This window comes from Oryzias latipes, chromosome 12, assembly GCF_053564925.1.
Source record: "Oryzias latipes strain Hd-rR chromosome 12, Olatipes_Hd-rR_3.1".
NCBI lineage: Eukaryota > Metazoa > Chordata > Actinopteri > Beloniformes > Adrianichthyidae > Oryzias > Oryzias latipes.
Window position 1 is genome coordinate 2,211,699 of NC_136248.1, and position 19,209 is coordinate 2,230,907.

The 19,209-nt window shown below is 42.8% G+C and overlaps 1 long non-coding RNA gene across 1 annotated transcript; it reads left to right on the forward strand.

The window, feature by feature from the left end:
* The first annotated feature begins 5,796 nt into the window (after nucleotides 1-5,796).
* Nucleotides 5,797-11,471, forward strand: LOC110016129 (uncharacterized). Its single transcript, XR_002291416.3, has 3 exons — nucleotides 5,797-6,118; nucleotides 10,895-11,047; nucleotides 11,164-11,471. It is a non-coding gene; the product is annotated as an uncharacterized LOC110016129 (long non-coding RNA).
* Nucleotides 11,472-19,209: the final 7,738 nt, after the last annotated feature.

The window sequence follows — 19,209 nt, forward strand, 5'->3', positions numbered from 1 at the left end:
TCAGTCCAAACACACAAATCTGTACGGCTGCTTCATGATTCACTCAGATTTGTCAGATGAAGGAAATCAAAGAGATCAGTGGGAGATTTTCCTGCTAAATCCTCCATGGAGTACATCACAGTCAGTTGTGGTTTTACTGAGACAGATCAAAAGGTCCTCTGGGGCTCTGTATCAAACTTTTTTGGGTTCAGGAGGAGGTCATTAATTGTAATCCAGGTCTTGATGTCTCTGCTGCAGGTAACAAGTTTCTCTATGGTCATTCTGGTCAGGTTTGATGGATAAATACAACTGCGTGTCATCTGCATTTAAGTGAAAATTAATGCTGTGTTTTGTTTCCTAAGGCCAGCATGTAAAGCATAAACAGGATGGGTCCTAAAACAGAGCCCTGTGGGACTCCGTAGTTAACTCTAGTGCACTGAGAGGACTGTCCATTTACATTAACAAACTGATACCTATCGGATAAATGCGAGTAAAACCACTGGAGGGCAGATGCTCTGATCCCTATGTCCTGCTGTAATCTTGGGAGAAAAAAATACTCTGGTCGATAGTGTCAAAGGCTGCACTGAGGTCTAACAGGACCAGAATAGAAAGTAGTCCATTTTCTGAGGCCAATAACAAGTCATTAGAGACTCTAAATTGTGCAGTTGTCATGGCGAGTATGACGTGGCAGACCCAGACGCTGAAACCCGCAAGTAAACTCAAATCAGGAAGTTTTGGAACAGATTTATTTTTTCTTCCAAGTATGGTATAATGGAAATTTAGTAGTAATGGTTTGTAGATTCTTGTAGTTCGCCGTCAGCGTAGATGTTGGAGGTTGGCGATGATGTTGTGATAGCCCGTGTCCGTGGCAGAGGTCTTGGGAGGAACGCTGAGAGCGAGACCGGAGCGCGACGAGGCAGGAACGTCTTGGCAGGAGCTGGATGGACTGCAGAACTCTGGGAGCGAGCGACAAAGCGTGGTAAGTACAAGCCAAAACTATGAAAAGTAGCTTAACTTGGATGCCAGACAAAAGCACCGGAGTGAGTAACGAACTGGCGATGAATGCTGGGGTTGGATTTCCTTAAGAAGGCAGACAGGTGATGAGGTGAGTATCGGTAGCTGGTTCCAATCAGCAGAGGAGAGAGGGGAGGGGGAAGGTAGACTGCCAGAGGCACCATGACAGCCGTTAGGCTCTTGCATGCAGAGCCCCTGGTAGTTTTAGATTAGAATAGATCAGGTTCAACTGTATCATCGAGAAACAGAAGACGTGAAGCAGCAGAGACGTGAACTCTGGAGCATCTTTTTGTTTTTGGTACATTTCATCCAGATCATGAATGAAAACAATACAACATTTAAGCGTAATTTTTGATGTGAGGATTTCCCGTCTTCCCTCTTCATTATCCAATCATCGTATACAAACGGTGAAGCAACAAACACAAACATTTACATTGACTGATGGGGAGAAGGGAAGCAGCTTCACTGGAGACAGGACGTCTGCTTCAACTGCACTGTCAGCAGAAAGAGAACGCCCCCTGATCCTATCACTACTTTGACAGTAACATATTCATATTTGGCTTTCATCACCACCACTACGATTCCACATGCCTGGCTCGCTGCACAAAAGCTGAATTTTGCATCCTAACTGCATCAGTGCATCTTTTTTGTGGATGGCGGTTATTGTTTCCTCTAAAAGCTCAGACAGATATCATGCTGCCTGACAGATTTACAGTTTAATCTCATCTTTACACGCGTGTGGATGTTGCTCTCTGGAGTTTTAACAGATGGCATCATTCATGAAATAATAATGATGAGCAGGAGGCCGGTGTGACTCCGTTTGTCACTATGATGTTCATCCTCACAGCTCACCAGAAAACAGCTGGACTGACAGAAACCTGCCCCCTTTCTCCCCCCAGCCTTTGAGTCCTCTCATGAAGGTAAACCACTTTACTGCAGGCTGCAGAAGGAGGTGGAGCTCCTCACTTTCTGAACATGTGACTTTAGAAGTGTGTTAACCTAGAGCTCCATTCTCCAAAAATTCATATTATTTCATGCAGTCACATGTGCCCCCCCACCGCACACACACACGTGTTTATGTGAAGAGTCAGGGTTGTACACGTGAAGACCAGATGAATTGGATCCCTAACTTGATGAAACTCGTGTTTTAGCATTGCAACACGTCAAGGCAATTCCAGAGGAATTGTGTTGGATCTCTTGTTAAAGCTAATTTGTGTTCACATCCCTTTTATGGGGCACTAAACTCTTTTTTCCAGGTCAATCCAGCAATGTCATACTCACACCTGAGCTGCCAGAGCAACCACAGACCCACCTGTGCCCATATCAGCTTGTTCCGGGTGTTTGGGGGGGGTGTTACGGTTGGTCAGGGAAGATAAACCCAGGAACAGGAAGACTCAAAGACGTTCATAAAGTTTCAAGGATTTACTCGGCAGTACAAAACAGTGATCCAGCATAGACGTCGCTCCAACACAAAACACAGAAAGAACAGAACTTAAATCGGAAGCAAGATAATTGCTGGCAGCTGTGACTAACCAGGGAGAGACCACAGCTAACCTGCCAAAAAACATCACCAAAAAACAACACTAGGGGGGAACCATGACGGGGGCAGTGGACACACCTGAACATCGGTTTCAGGTCTAACCCTTGTGCTATCCTACGCACTTTAACGTTGGGAGTTGGGTCATCTGGACCTACTAGAGCAGTGTTTTTCAACCTTTTTTGAGCCACGGCACACTTTAACCTTGACAAAAATCCCGCGGCACACCAGCATCCAAAAAAAAGAAAAGCAGTAATTCATGGTCTGTATTGATTGACAGCCCCCCCCCCCCCCCTCACGTGCATTTTGTGCATTTTGTGATAATTGTGGCCGAAAAAGCAGGAAGTTGCGGCTGTTTTTTCTAAGACATGAAATAAAAGTTAAATTAGAAAATTTAGAAACTGTTTGTTTATTCGTTGAGGTTTCTAGACATTTCACGCGGACGACACGGGGACACTGGCCCTTTAAGCCAATGCATCATGGGAGATGTAGTGTGAAAACTGCCGAAAAAGGGCAGAAAGACTCGCGTCTGTGAGCTTCATTGTTTTGTTCACGGTCTGACACGGTCTGACACCGGACTCTGTGGAAAGCTACACCGCTAAAGACGAGCTTTAGCTGGTATTTTTGTTAGAACTGAGCAACTTTATCAGCAGAATTAAGAACAAGAAAGTGAAGACATTAACCACTTCTGATTGGTCAGACTGATGACATGTGATTAAGCCTTCAACAATGATTGGCGGAGACAGTTAAAGGGGCGGGACTTTTCCGCAAACCACTATAGCTGCAGGTAAATCGCGGTACCGTATTCTTATCAAAATGTCTTTAATAGAATCAAATAAACACAAAGAAAAATTAATTTTAAGATCTTTTCTATTCCTAACTGCTCAGTGTTTTATCAGGGCCTGTTTGGATGAACAAAGAGCTGATTTCCTGGAGATGGAAAATGTTTTTAGATCAGTTAATGATTAATGAGGGCAATTTCCCACGGCGCACTTGACCATCTCCCACGGCACACGGCACGGCACACTGGTTGAAAAACACTGCACTAGACAGTGGGCTGAACCTTTTTTCTTCAATGAATTGTGATCTTCACTGGTGTCCATGGATTACATGAAATCTTTCCACCTTTATCCACCTTTGTCATGGTAGGGAGAACACCTCAATGGAAGGGGGGGGGGGGTCATAGGATAGCACAAGGGTTAACCTGACCATGTTAAATCCTGATAGGGCTTGAACCAGCAACCCTCCAGCTGAAGACCATGTAATACTACGGTCACATCTCCCAAAATGCCACAGCGAGCCGACCTAAATGCAAGTTTTTCAGCAAAATTGGCAGGTGGCCGCGCAGCAGCGTTTGTAATCGGGAGGGGGCAGTCGCGTTTTGACATGCTGCGCAGAAGCCACCGAAGTTTTGAGAAAAACTTCAAATCGAACGGCGACCTGACAATTTTTTTGACATTGGTCAGTGGTCGCTCGCTCACATTTGGAGGTCACGCAGTGGCAGTACACTGACAGGAAAGCAGTAGCCCCACAATTGACTGATAGGAGGGTCTCCAAGGTCCCCAAAATCGTTCGATGATGGGCCGATTTCAGACTGCCGCCCTCCAGCCATCCCCTTGCCATCGTCCCACAGCCACCGTCTGATTGTTAGAAATCCTACGGTCGCACTGCGGGTACTCGAGAGCTATTGACACGGGCCGGGGCCCAGCGATGACCGGACATCGATCTGGTGATCCCGGCCACCTGTGGGTCTAAAGGGGGAGACGGCACTGAGACCTGCGTCTTGAGGTAATGCAGTTGATGCTGAGAAAAAAATTGTGCTTTCTAGGAGGCATCTTACATGAAAATTATTTCATTTGTAAATTAACAAGATTCTAATGCGCGCTCTAAAGCCGAGTTGAGAATGACCAGTGATGCAGAACGGGCCACTTTTATATACCCCCGGGCTACTGGCGGCCAGTGGCATTTGATATGGACATCTGCTGTCTGGACACAGTAACACATCGTCCAATCAGAGCTGCCGCCTGCCGGCAATCCAGCTGCCACCGCCCTGTGGTCGCCCAGCTGTTTCCCGTTTTCGTAAAGGCGCCTGCCTGAGCGACAGAAGTCTGACTGCCACCGTCATCATTCATGGCCATGCCCCCAATTTTCAAAAATCGGTTGGCGGCATGAAATCTTGAAGATTCTGCCGATGCCTCCTCGTTTTATATGCGATCGTTGCATGATGGTTGAACCAGCACTGGATGCTGCCCAAAACTATAATGTTGCTGCTCAGATCAAGTGCTCTTCCTGTGAAGGAAGGAAGGACAAACACACTTGTTTTCGAAGGTCTCCATTGCAACCGTCTGTAAGAATTCCACCAAACAAACATGAGGTTCAAGGTATAGAATTTCTGAAACAGAGAAGAAATGTTAGAGAATCAACCAAACAGCATTTCAGTAAAATCAGGAATCTGTAGAGGGAGCCAGAGATTAATATTCATGATGGGCAAATAGAGAAAATGGACTAACCCGGTTTTTCCTGTTCTTCAAAATCACATCTGTTGAGTCAAACGTCTTGATTCTTATATTAATATTCAAACGAAGGTGTGGGAGTGGGCGGCTGAAGATGACTGCATCAAAAGGGACAGCATTAAAAAACCTCTGTAACACTAAAAGTCTGGAACACACCCCTCATTTCATACTCAGCGCTGATGCTGTTTTGCTTTCTGCAGACATCCAAAGAATGTGTCTTTTCTGTTCTGAGCCTTTCCCTTCTTTGTCTGAGAAAAGGGTTCAGTAAAAGCCCCGCTGTAGTGTCATTAGTCGTTTCCACAGCAGTGGGATGGAAATGAATGCATGAAAATGAAACCCGTGCTTCCTCCACATCATTGCCCTGCTTTTTCAGGTAATTTCTGAACAAAGTGAGATTACAAGCAGAGTGTGTTCCAGCCCCAGCCTGCTTGTCAAACATCCCTCAAGCAGAAATCAATAGGTCATCATCTCTACATATTACTACATATCAGGAGGGGCCCAGAGGAGGAGGAAGTGCAGGCCAGGAATCTAACTACAAGGCTGGTATGGGATCAGATCTTCTTCTTGTTTGTGTTTTTAAATTTCATAGAAGGTCTGTTTTTGTAACCTGCTGTGATCCGTCTAAGTATTTCATCTGATGTGGCTTTAAGACTCCATAAAACAGAGAAGCTTTATTCCCCTCTTGGGTCAAACAGCCCGGCAGCTAAATTAAAAATATTTTCCTCCAAAACATCGCTGCAGCATCTCCCCGAGTGTTAAGAGTGCATCATGGAACACATCAACCATTGGCTATTGTTTAAAAGTGCATGATAATAACAGCAATCAGTAAAATGTCAAGGCCTCTGTGCTTAAACTCAACACACAGCCGCGCTCTTAACTGAAATCCACTTAAAATGTGCCGCTGAGTCGGAGTCAATCATTAAACAGCTCACTTTGAGAGTCTGAGCAGCGATAGATATCGATTGTCATTTTTACAGGTCATTTCCTCTGAAGATGATTAATATGTCTGTTTCTCAATCACTGGAGCGTCCACAGACTGACATCAGACACTCGGGAAGGCTCAGCCGAACAGGAGGTAGGCTATAATTCACCGGGCCGTCTGCAAAGTTCAGGGAGAGCAACGGCGCTCACCTGAAGGCAAATATTTACCCAAAGTACAGTTTATCCTTCAGGGTCGCGACAATCGGACACAACAGAAAGTTTCTGTTCTTTTTTTTACCCAAAACGTGAGAGCTTCATCCACTGTCGGGGTTTTTCAAAATAAATTAATTTAATTCAGCTGTTAAGTAGATCTCATATATGTGGGTTCTTGTATTTTACTTTCATATTTATTTATGCTTGTTATCATTGTATTTTTTATGCATTACTTCAATTTATACTCTCATAACTTAGCTAGTTTTTTATTTTAACTTTTCTATCTATTACTTAGACGTTTTAGCTGTTCATTGTGTCCTCTCACACTTTTTGTTTGCTGTTTCTTTTACATGAAAGGTGCTTTACATATAAAATCAATTTGAATTTGTTTGAAAACAGACATTTGTAAGAATTTTTCTTCATATCTTTACATTTCTCTACATTTTGGTCAAACAGGAAAATTGTAATTTTTATTTTTTTTTAACATGTTTCTGTGCCATTTTCCTCATGATGGAGGACATATATAAACAAAATTAAGCTTAAAATTGCATTTCTGAGTAATCCTTTATTCAAATGTGAATAGGGAGCAGACGAAAAACTGCTGTAGAAGCTACAACATGGAGCCACAAACTCCCTGCTCTGCTCCATTCTGATGTATCCACTTGCAGACGACTATGTACATCCTTTTTGCTTTGTGCATCCATTTTTGTTGCCCCGGTAACGTTAGCTTGGGGTTGTGAGGGGCTGTAAGCTAGAGGAAGAGCGTGTAGACAGATGGGTGATGGGACGTGATGACTGGTCTACAACTCAGAAGTAAATTTCTAATAAACTCCTGCCGCTCTGCAGAAACTATGTCCTAGAAAATGACAGGGTTTTTGGATTTTGGCCAAAAATGGCATCTTCATCATTTAAAGATCCCCTGGAACACTTTGAAAATAGATTAAAAGATGAACGGAGTGGGACTTTAACTCAAGACTTCCTCTAAGTTTGGGTAGGTTTTCATTTGGAAAATTTAATTTAAAAGTTTTCGCTGCTGCCCCGTCGACCCATCGACATTTTTAAAGGAGCAGACTTTTATGAACAGGCCTCGCTGAAGCTCAATATGTCATAAAGCACTTAGACATTTGATGGGGTTGCAGAGATTCAACTGCATTTGACTTCTTGTGTATTTTGGTCACACCAAATTGATTGTAAATTCCAATATGAGTAGATTTCTTCTGAGAGTTTCTGTAATACTACATGGAAATCAAGCATATCTAAAAAGTGAAAAACCTATAATGGCTGCTCCTCCACATTCAGTAAATCAGCCTCTGCATTCATGCCACATTGTGGGCTTCAGTTTTTTCACACTGACTATCAAAAGGACATTTTTGAAATAAGGATGATCTCTGTCACATAGAGATCTCTGTCTGTTCTTTTAGTCTGAATTCATCCTCAAAACTGGTATTAAACTATCAGAAGGTACAAATGTTGAACATGAAATGTTTATTAATGGAAATGACTGCAGCTCAGATCTCCATTTCTACAGCTGGGACTTGAATTTGTCAAACTTTTTTCCCCCATCTTGCTCTGGGATTTCAGCAGCTTAGGACTTCTCCATCCAGTAAAAAAACAAAATAACAAAAAACATTTCCATCCAGCATCCGCAGCTTCACAGCATCTGAAGACAATTCTTTTTTTGAGAAATTGTGCAACGATGCACAAAACGTCTTCTATTCTTTGTTTTCTAGTGCTTTCGTTTGTTGCTTTCTTATTGATGAGTGATTTCTGTTCTCTGCCTCAGTTGGTTGTAGTTTGTAATAAAGTCATCTGCATCTCAGTCCTCTGATTCCAGCCTCGGTACCACGGTAACAGTCTGATCCTGCTTTTGTTCCGTCCCGCCCCTGCTGTCCTTCATTTAGTAAATCCATTCTTGGCAAATATGGTAACCTCACATGACGGGGAATATTAAAGAAGTGACAGAGCTGCAGCAGTGAAGGGATGTTTTAGCTCTGTCATATTAGTCCACACAGAGGAGATCAATGGCTGCTCATATCTGCAGCAATCAATGGTGTTTAGAGACAGACTGATCAGTAAAGCTGCTCCAGTCTGACTTTATTACAGAAAAGTGATACAGAGAGGAGGACAAAGGTTCAGAGCAGCTGAGGATGGACAACCACAGTGGCTGTCTACCCTCTGGATGCTGTGAGAGCTTCGCCTGTTGGCGTCTTCTCCTCAAATCTGCTTTGAATAAATATGAAGACATTCAAAGTGTCCACAGAAACGGCCACAAACGCAGGAACACGCTAGATCTGCCACAATTTTGTTGTTTGGCACAAAACTGCACAGAAAACGTTGTCATCAAAACCATTATTTTTACAGGTAATTTCATTATTGAGCTGAAAAAAGCAAAAGTTCTGCAGATGCACTAAAGACCGGAGAGAAACGGGTCCGAATAAAAAAAACCTGATGAAAAGGAAGACCACAAAGTCTCATCTCACCGTGCAGACGACAGACGTCTGCAAAGGAAAGACGCTCCGTACGGTTAGCCCTGATGTGCAAATCACAGCAACACAAGAACAATCAAATTCACCACAACAATTAAAATAACAAAATGATAAAACAACGTTTTAAAAACCACAACAGAAGAAAAAAAAACATTCAGAAAACAAAAGTAATTTCCGGAAATCAAAATGAAATGTGAAAAACACAACAGGAAACCAGAAAAGGTAGTTGCTACTGGACATCTCTGACTGGATGATGACGTTTGTTCACCTTTTCAAATGGAAGTTATTTGGCACAGAAGATATTTCCTTAAGCATTAGGCCACGCCCACTACAAACGTTCAGTGATTGATCAATCAAATCTTCACCACAGTTTGGAAAAAACATCCCTCTGCTTCATCATCAATTACTCATGTCCCACATATACCTTCCTTTCTGAGTTTTTCATTTTGACTTTTGGAAAGTACTTTTGTTTTCTGAACTGTTTTTTTTTTACATTTCTGTTTGTGGAATCTTGCGTAGAGTTTTTTTTATTATTATTTGTTTTTATTTTTACATTTTTGTTGTGATTTTTAAATGTGTTTGCATTGAGTGATTTGTTGATGTGATTTTCCCTTCAGGGCCACCGTAGTTAATAAAATCTTTAGCAACAGTAATTGATGTTAGTGTGATTTACTGCACCATGTGATCCATCTCTAACTAAAACAGAAAATGTTTATTAAAGATATTGATCACAGTTAATAAATTAACAAAACAAGTAAATCAATCTATATAATTTGTGCGTGTTTAAGGTTTTGTAGAGGGGATGAATTTTTGCAAAGGCTCTTCTGGGGCTGTTGGGGTTGTGTCAAACCTGCTGGGGGCAGCAGCATGAAGCAGTGTCGGTCTTCCTTGGCGGGACTTAAAAAGTTCTGGACTTGTCCCACTGACCTGATATTTTATGCAGCAGGGCTTTGTTTTGTGTTTGGAGGTGAGAAGGTGAAACCGGGATGTTGCAGGTCGCAGAGGATCGGATGAATGATCTCCAGACGAAAGTAAAAAAATCTTTGACAAGTTCAACAACGACAGAGAGTCGTCTTTAGATCAAAGAAAAGCTTCATCCAGACAATAGAAATGAAAACCAGAAAACGTTGTGTGAGTGTGTGTGTGTGTCCTAGCATACACACACACTCACTCGTATGTGTGTAATTGATGTTGGTCCGCTCTGGTCACGCACCTGCTGCAATTGATTGGCTGGAGCAACTTCCACAATCAGTGAACAGCGACCATCGGCCCATCCTTTCACCTGTGTTTTTTTCTCCTGTCTTCATTTTTTTGTCTCTCTTCCTCACATCTTCTATCCTTACTCCCTATCTCTCCCTCCGTCCTCAACCTTTATCTCCTCCCCCAGCTTTCCTACACCCCGTGGCCTCTCCACCCTTCTTTTGGTCAGGCGTGTTGCTAGGCAACAGCTGGTTTATCTCCCTTTTTTCTCACCTGGACTATGTGAGTTTGACCAGAGAGGAGTGAGGTGGGAGGACAGATAAATGATAGAGAGAGGGGAAAACTGGTGGATGGAAGAAAAGGCGTTGTGGGGGGGGGGGGGGGGTGTGGATGAAATGATAAGAGTCATAATGATGAGATAACTGGACAAAGGATGGAGAGATGAGAGGAAAAGAGGACAAAGAAAGATAAAGTGCAGCAGAGAGGGAATGCTAGCAAAATGTAAAGATTACACGTTCTGTTATACAATGACCCCCCCCCCCCCCACACACACACACACACACTTCCTTTATTTATGTTTCCTGCTGCTCTACAAAGGAGAGACGTTGGCCGAATCCCAATTCTTCCCCGACCCCTATGGCTTCTCCCTACCCCTACATTTAGCCCTCCAAAGAGAGGGTTATACAAAAATCCTGGTTGTGTCTGTAGTCCCACCCTAACCTCTAATTACCAATAACTATATAGTAGTGCCCTGAATTTTAAAAGCAATTCAGACACTACGCTCACTACATTTTTTTTTTTTTAACGGCAGAGGATATGACGTCCTCGATTTCACAAAGTTAAAATCTAATTAATACAAGCGTTTTGGGACAATTATTTATGATCCACTGTCTTTTGAAGGTAAAAACATTGGTGGTTTATTAAAAAAATACATTTAAATACAATTTTTTGGTAAAAATTATTCTGACGCAATGCATTGTGGTTTATATTTGCCAATCTAGTGAGCATTGATGCTCATTTGTTTTTCACAGAGACCTGTGGGAAATTTCTAGGGCTCTGGATTTTGGAATTGTAGATTCAGACACAATAGAAAAAGGAGAACACGCTATATAGTGAGCAGGGATGGAATTCGGACGTTACTCCCACTCGATGATGTCATCAATAGTCGCAGGTCATCTACATAAGTAAGTAGCTGCCAGCGCTCGGACAATGCATAACAATATATCGTTTTATAAAAGCCGTTCTAAAACACAAAGTCATTGCTTACAATTAAATGAAGAAATGCATTTCTCCTCTGCAGCACAGCGTCATGCGGATTCAAAAACCTGTTTCGGATACCCCCATCCCTCCAAATGCCCCTGCAGTCGGAGGGAGGTCGCAGGTTTTCTGCAGAATCGGGTCCACTCTTTGGCAAAGTCTCGATCCTCCTGGGTTGATAAAAGGAAAACCCACCAATACAAACTGAAAAATGATTAAATAAATGAGACATTTCATAATACTCTAAAATAAATTCTCAAAAATTCTCTTTTTTTTATTGACAATAAGTTTTTCTTGTACTTTGGCCTTTCTTTTTTATTCATTCTCATTATTGTACAAATAGTGTTTGTATTGATAATTGCATTTCAGTATTAATCTGTAACATTTTATTCAACTTTACACATTTTCAAATCTGGATATTTCTGTGTATTTCTCAACAAGGAAATCTCAAAACCAGGTAGCAAAAAGTCACAGCTTGATTCTCATTTGTGGTTGTTTTTTCTTCCATTTAAACCTGTTCAGCTCTGCTACAAAATGTGTCCAAGTTCCCACACAAACACACACCCAGAGAGGGCTCAGACCACTGCTGTCTGAGCGCGGAGTGATGTACAGTCTATCTGCTGTCCTCTGTCGATACAGTGGACATAACAAAGCACCACATCCTCCTCCACTTACACTCCCACACACAAAAAAAGCCTTTTTTCACACACCCACACTCACAGATCTCATCTCCAACCAGGAACGGGTTCAGTTTGGAGGTCGGGATGATGAATTATGAAATGTGAAACTGGATTCTTCAATGTGACCTTGGCTGTGGAGCAGAGGCGTCATTAACGACTGCCGTCTGCACTTCACGCTCTGAATTCTGCCAAACCTTGAGCCAGTGACATTACAGGTTAGTCAATCACTTTATGATGCAGACGACATCTGTAAGCAAATTCAACAAGAAACAGGCAGGATCTTCGTTCACTTCATCAGGTGTAGAGGGAATCAGAAATGTCCCTTCAGTCACTTTCTGTATGCCCCGCATGAGAGCTGCAAACAGGACGGGTCGGCCACGGCACAAAGCTGAAGGTCGAGGTTGAGTTCCAAACCCAAACCAATCTGAATGATATTTCACACAGCGGTGTGAAAGTGATGCAAACAAACGGCACACTGCCAGAACAGGCCCCTAAGAAATGAGGTAAACAGTCTGATTCCACTGGCGGGTTTTCTTGAAATTAGCAAAATAATCTGCCATGGGATAAAAACAAAAAGGTCCTATCAAGATTCTGATTTTCAGAAAAGGATTCTACTCATCAATGCTGCATTTGCAACTGCCACTAGGCGACGGGGAGGCAGTGGCAGCTGCCAATGGAAATGTTGTCGTCAGAAAATCGTTGGCGTGGTCATGAATGCAGACGGCGGTGGTCAGGCGGCTGTCAGTCAGGCAAGGCAAAAACAAAAAATGAAATCTGGCAAAAACTGGGAAGCAGCAGCAGTATCATTGGCCGCCGGCAGCTCTGATTGGTCGTTGTGTAAATGTCTCAGAATGGCGGTTGTTGGTATCAGGTGCCTGATAGCCTGGGGGTGTACAATAAGCGGGCACCACTGGTCATTTGCTACTCAGATTTTGAGCACGCATTAGAATCTTGTCAAGTTACAAATTCCCACATTAATAGACTCCCCAGCCGCAATTCGTCGATACACAGAGTTTCTATGAAGCCATCAAAGCCATTATGAGATTTTTGCAGCATCAATGCCATCTTCCCATTTGGAACCCCTATGATCGGGATCACCTGATTGTCGTCCAGTCATCTTTGAGTGCCTGCGCTGCTACCTAACAATTTCTAACAATCAGACTGTGGCAATGGGACGGCAGCATGGTGGCAGGGGGGTGGCTGGAGGGTGACCATCTGAAATCGGCCAATCAACAGACGATTTTTGGGAGCTTGGAGACCCTCGGATCAGTCAATAATTGTCCTGCTGCCTTCCTGCCACACACCTACACACCTGTCACTGGACTGGATCTCCAGTTGTGCCCATGTGGCCACAGACCAATGTCAAAAAATCGTTTCCCAAAACCTTGGTGGCTGTCCTACTTTTAACTCGCAGGGCGTTTAAAAATGCAACTGCCGCCTCCCGATTACAAATGCCACCACGCGGCCACCTGTCGAATTTTCTGATAAACTTGCATTTAGGTTGTGGGGCAGGGTCATTTTGGGACATCCAGCCGTAGTCCAAGACACGTTTTCTCAAAGTACAATTCTTTTACTATTAAAAAAACTTTCTTGATGAGATTAATTTTCTTGCAGGACTGTAAGACATGTTTTAATGAAATAAGGGTCTAAACAAATCCAGAGGAGGATTTCTGCTGTGAGGATACATTTTAAACCAGAGTGGTAGTGTGATACATTATCTTATTTCAAGTGTAAACTTTTAAATAAAACCATTTTGATGGTAACTTCCGTTTTTTAAAAGTCTTCATGTACTCTATCGATGCTTCCTGTGAGGCATCAGTGCCTGTAGGATGATTGTTGATGTTTGACACATGAACTATTCCAAAAGTACCAGAAAGAAAACCCAACACATTTGGATTGCTTTTAGTGGAAACACACTGGGGCTCCTACTGTCTGGGAAAAGAAGAGGGTCAGGATCTGCAGCTGCTGTAAAAGCCAGGGCACATGAATCGTGGGGGTGTGGGAGAAACTGAAAGGAAAAATAATCAGGGCTGTGGTAGAATCATCCTGAATGAATATGGCAAAAAGCTAAATATAAGAGTGTTAGGCCGTCACTGGATGAAAAGTGGAATGAAGAATGTTTGAAAAGAGGTTACTGAGAAAAGGAAACCAAACAAATAATCAGGAAGTAGACCAGCAGAAGACCAGATGCAGAACAGACAAGAAGGAAACATGTGAGGAAGGAAACACAGATTAAATCTGACCAGAGGCCATGTTATAAGAAAAAAAAAAACTAAAATATAAAAAAGGAGGAAAATACCGGACATAAGCCATATGGTAGTGCCTCAGTAGAGGGAAAGCATCAACACGCATCAAGGCTGCTGTCAGTGGAGGTTCCTGAAAGCAAAAAGGCTTTTCAAAGTCAGAACCTGCTAGAAATCCTCCTTATAATCACTATTAAAGTTTGAACTGCCTTTTTTTGCCTCATTAGCTTCAGCGACGGCTGTGGAAATGTTTCCTTCCTTAGTTTAAACTCCTGTACTGTTGTTCAAGGAGGACGTGATTTCAAAGTTTAACTTTTGCTTTAAGTGTCATTGCTGAAGCAGGATCCATGTGAGAACATCAAACTTTCATGCGTTGATGGGGAAGAGCCTCCACCCACCACCAGTCTACCCCACACCCCACCCAAACATGTACCAGGTGAGCTCTCTGAAACGGAACGGCATGTTAATTTCATGCTCCTGCAGCTCACTCTGTCCTCCTCTCCCATTCAATGAATATTGATTATGAATTGATTCCTGTCTCTGATTGGTCTCATATCACACAGTTCTCATGAAAATTGAATCAGTCCGATTGTGAATTCATTCTGATTGGATTAAACTCCACCGACAACTGCTGCACGAGGCAAGAGGAAAAAAGGAAGTAGGTCACTATTTCCTTCCATAATAAAAGCCTGAGACAAATTCAAACCAGTGCTGAGAGATTTGGATTTTCTTAAAGTTGATTGTGAGTGTATGACAGATGTTCCAATATTATAAAACAGAATCTTAAGAATCTACCCTTTTTTATACAAACAAGTCCAGGGCTAATCGTTTTGTTCAAATATTTTTTTTGAAACTATTGGAAAATCATTACAGGTATGCAAAAACCTAAAATGCTGCGTTCACACTGGACTCAATTCACGCATCAGAGGCGTTGAGTTTCAGTGTTAGGTCAATGTACGGATGCGATCTGAGGTCCTGCGATGCGATTTGGGTGGCAGACGCAGCGACCTGTGTCAACCAATCAGAGAATCAACTTTAGGCAGGTGACGCTTTAGCGACTCAGTCAGCGAGTTGAAAAAAAAATCTAATCTGGACGCTCGATGTAAGGATTTCCGTCCTGAACTTCCATCATTTTCTTAACCTGCAGGGGCTGCTGGGATGCCACAGACTGTCCTGACCACACCCTGCACAGGTCTCCATGGAGCTGGAAAGATCAAACCCGCTACACCAGCCAGCCGCCCGGCGGACAGCAGAGCTAGCCAGCACCGCTGCCCAGGGTCTGGTAGAGCTGGTGAGCGCTCGCCATGCGGTTGCCTAGCCGGCTGACAGACAGATGCTGTTGTAGCGGCACAATCGCCCCAGCTCCATGGGCTTATGATGTTTATCGTGTTAATGTAGAACAGAAATTCTTCAAACTGGCCCACAGACAGACAGAAGTAACATTTAAAAGGGCCGTTATCTAGGGGAAGCTCCTCCAGTAAATGGTGAGGCGTCTCTGAAGTTCAACTGAGTCGTCCACTCTCCTTTCTGTTACAGATTTGAGGACATCAGTTTGAGAGAAACCACAAACACGCTGCATCTAAGGTTACGTTCACACTGCAGGGCTTAATGCTCAATTCAGAATTTTTGAAATGATAAGATTTTTTTGCAAGGCCGTTCACATTTCCAATTAAATGCGAACTTTTGTGATCTCCTGTGTGACCGTGAAACGACCCAGAAGTGACCCGGATGCGCAGAAGAGTACTCAACGGTGAACGACGTCACTTGTTGTTTGCAGAAGCAGCTAACGTTAACAATTGATGTCAACACCAGTGTTGTCAGCAGCGCAGCTCTTTTTGCATTAATACATATACTTTCACAAAGGATCCAGCACAATAACAATCTTCTCATTTTAACCCTTGCGCTATCCTATGACCCCCCCCTGACATTGACGTGTTCTCCCTACCATGACAAAGGTGGATAAAGGTGGAAAGATTTCATGTAATCCATGGACACCAGTGAAGATCACAAATCATTGAAGAAAAAAGGTTCAGAGCACTGTCTAGTGGGTCTAGATGACCCAACTCCCAATGTTAAAGACCCTAGGATAGCACAAGGATTATGAAGGCATTGGAGCCAGGATCGTCTGGACCCACTGTTGTGGAATGGGGATGTGTGTGTGCTGGGGCCACGCGTGTGTGTGTAAGAGAGAGAGAGGTAGGTAGGGAATGAGGGGGGCGCGAATTCATGTTGTGTTACGGAGGAAGGAGAACGGTAATAAAAGAAGGTTTCTCCGAGAATAAATGCTATGGACTCTTTATTAACCCGCTCTGGAGAATCTGAGGGTCCGAACGGTGACCTCGCTTCCCTTCCACTGACTGGTCTCAGCAGCATCGTCCGCTATGGTTGCTGTTTATGTTCTCGTTCCCGCCCACTTCAACGCAGAATAATGAAGTTTGTAGCGTATCGATGACGTTCAGGTTGGATTCATGTGGCCTGGCCGTTCAGATGGAGGTCACATTTGAAAAGATCGGATACGTATCGGGTTCAGGACCACATACCCAAGTGGCCTGGGTCGCATTCGAAAAGATTGGATCTGTGTCATTCAAACTGTCATGAAAAGATCAGATACAGGTCACATAGGGGCAAAAAAAATCGGAATTGGGTCGTTTCAGCCTGCGGTGTGAACGTAGCCTAAGATGGACAGATCCCGTCATTTTGTTTCCAAAAGAAGCACTTGGGTGGGACAAACATGCTTTTCAACTGTTGGATCACAGCGAACAGGTGAAGGTCAAGACGTAACCTGCAAGATGGGTCCTATAAACCAATAGAGCACTATGTGCATATTCTGAATGTCAGACGAAACTTTAGCCTCTATGCCGTTTCACTAGATTTATAGAATCTAAAGAAATCGTTTCTAAATGATCTCCTTTTTCTATTGCAGCAGTTCTTTCCCCCCCACTAGTGAAACGTATTACTCAAGCAGCTGTGAGGCTTAATGAATCCCAGTAGCTTCGACTCTCCGGCAGCAGATCAGCAGAAACCTCCAGACTCAGGTGCTGGAGTTTGTCCTGGACTGTTGGAAGTCACAGCTGCAGAAAAAACAGCAGACAGAGATGCACACGGCTCACAAAAAAAGGAATATTCAGCTTTCAGGGGCAAAGAGGACAAAATGTGAAAAGTCAAGTTGCATTATGCCATAAAATCAGGGCATTCTTGCAGAAGAGAGATGGAGTTTTGCCATCTTAAACGCAGAAATACAAAAAAACGGTGTGAAAAGACAAATCTTCCTGGTATCTTTATAGCTTGTTGTGTATCAACCTGAGCATAAGTTCCAGCTTGAAAACAGCATCTCGTGTTGTTTGTGAGTCGTCTTAATATTGGTTTCTCCAGAAACTTTTGGATGTCAGTTTAGCATTTAGACGTGTATCTGTGGTTACACAACAGGAAATATGTCAGGAAGTCCTGTTAGACGGAAGAGCCAGAAATTCACCAATTAAAAGAGGTTCAAATTAGGCTCAAGCTGTTTTACACAAAATTTAGAAATGTTACAAAACTTTGAATACTTTTTGCAAGTAGTGCATCTAAAACCACAAACTTTAGTTTTTCCAGAGGAAGACTTTTGTCTTGTTTTGTCGTTTGCATCAGTTTGAAGCAGCAGTTAGCCTTTCTAAAAGCTGTGTCCCACAGCCACTATGTACATTAAATGCATATTGCACAGATGAACATTGGTCACACATGAATATATACATGAATATATGTGAAAAAAGTGAGAAAAGTTGTGGCCTTTTGGTGAAATTTTCCCAGATGTATCACGAATGAACCACGTTAAAACCACGGAAGAAGTACAAATGAACCACACCAACAACACGGAAATCAATGTAAAGGTTATATCTGCTCAAAATTTGTGTGTCAATTACGTCCTTTTCTTGTAATATGTGCGCCGGTTACGTCATATAAAAGTTCTACATCAGTGGTACATGCACCAAAAGTCTGGAACGGTTGTGGAAAGACACAGATTTGCGTATGCATCTAGCAAAAATCACACAATTGTGTAAGATTTAAGTAATAATTGCATTTAAACTGCATAAAATGCGCATGAACTGCATAATTCTCAACCAACGAAAAAATTTGAACAGCTCAAAATTCAAAACGAAACCCTTGATGGTCATCTGCGCACATCGATGAATGACGAACGGAAGAAATGAATGATGATGATGAATGACGTTCATCACGCATGATTCACGGAAGACCGAAACTTCATATGTGGAAAATGCACAAAATGTCCAAAGTGGCTGTGTGACACGGCTTTCACTCTGAGTTGGCCTGGATGCATTCACGCCCTGACTTTGGTGGAAAGAGAAAAATGCTCAAATGTAGGTAAATTATTTTTCCACTAGTAGATTTCTGTATAGAAACCAGACCTCCAAGTTCTTTATACAACCCCCCCACCCCCCAACCTTAAAGCAAAGCTCAAAAGGCTACATAAAAACTTCAGACTGAGCTTTATTGATTATGACTGTTATAATCCAGTTAAATCCAGATCATTCCAACAAAGTCAGATTATCAGAATTGAATTCTAATGACCTGCAGAAACCAACAGATTAAATACAAACGTTTTGTTAATCCCCAAACTAAGCAAACAAAAGGAGACAGTGGAGAACCCCCCCCCCCCCCCCCAAAGGAAGAAGCCTCCACACTGTAAAAAAAACATTTCAGGGGTGCAGTAAATATGACAGAAAAATATGGGTATGAATGCATGATAAAATAAGTGAACAACATTGTGAAGACTAATCCAGCAAGAGCATTTGTGTGAAATGAACATGTAAAAATAAGTATTCCAAATAAAGAAATAAATGTTTAAGTAATAAAATAAATCATTTAAAATGTTTTTTATTTTCAACGTCTGTGCTTCAGAGCAGACCCACGAGAAGAAAAGCGTTTCTCCTACACACTACAGAGCCACCCTACCGGCGGAGGGACACCACGCCCTAACTTGTTATGGCTCCACCTTAAAAAAAAACCTTTCGAACACCACTAGCTTCCAATGCCCCTACAGTTGGGGCCATAGGGAGGAGCCTAGGGGTGGGGGACCAATGCGGATCACTATGAGTCAAGTGCTCTCTGACTGCTCCGACGGTAGATTTCAGTTTTAGGAAATTCAGTTTTGGCTCAACACTTCTTCTT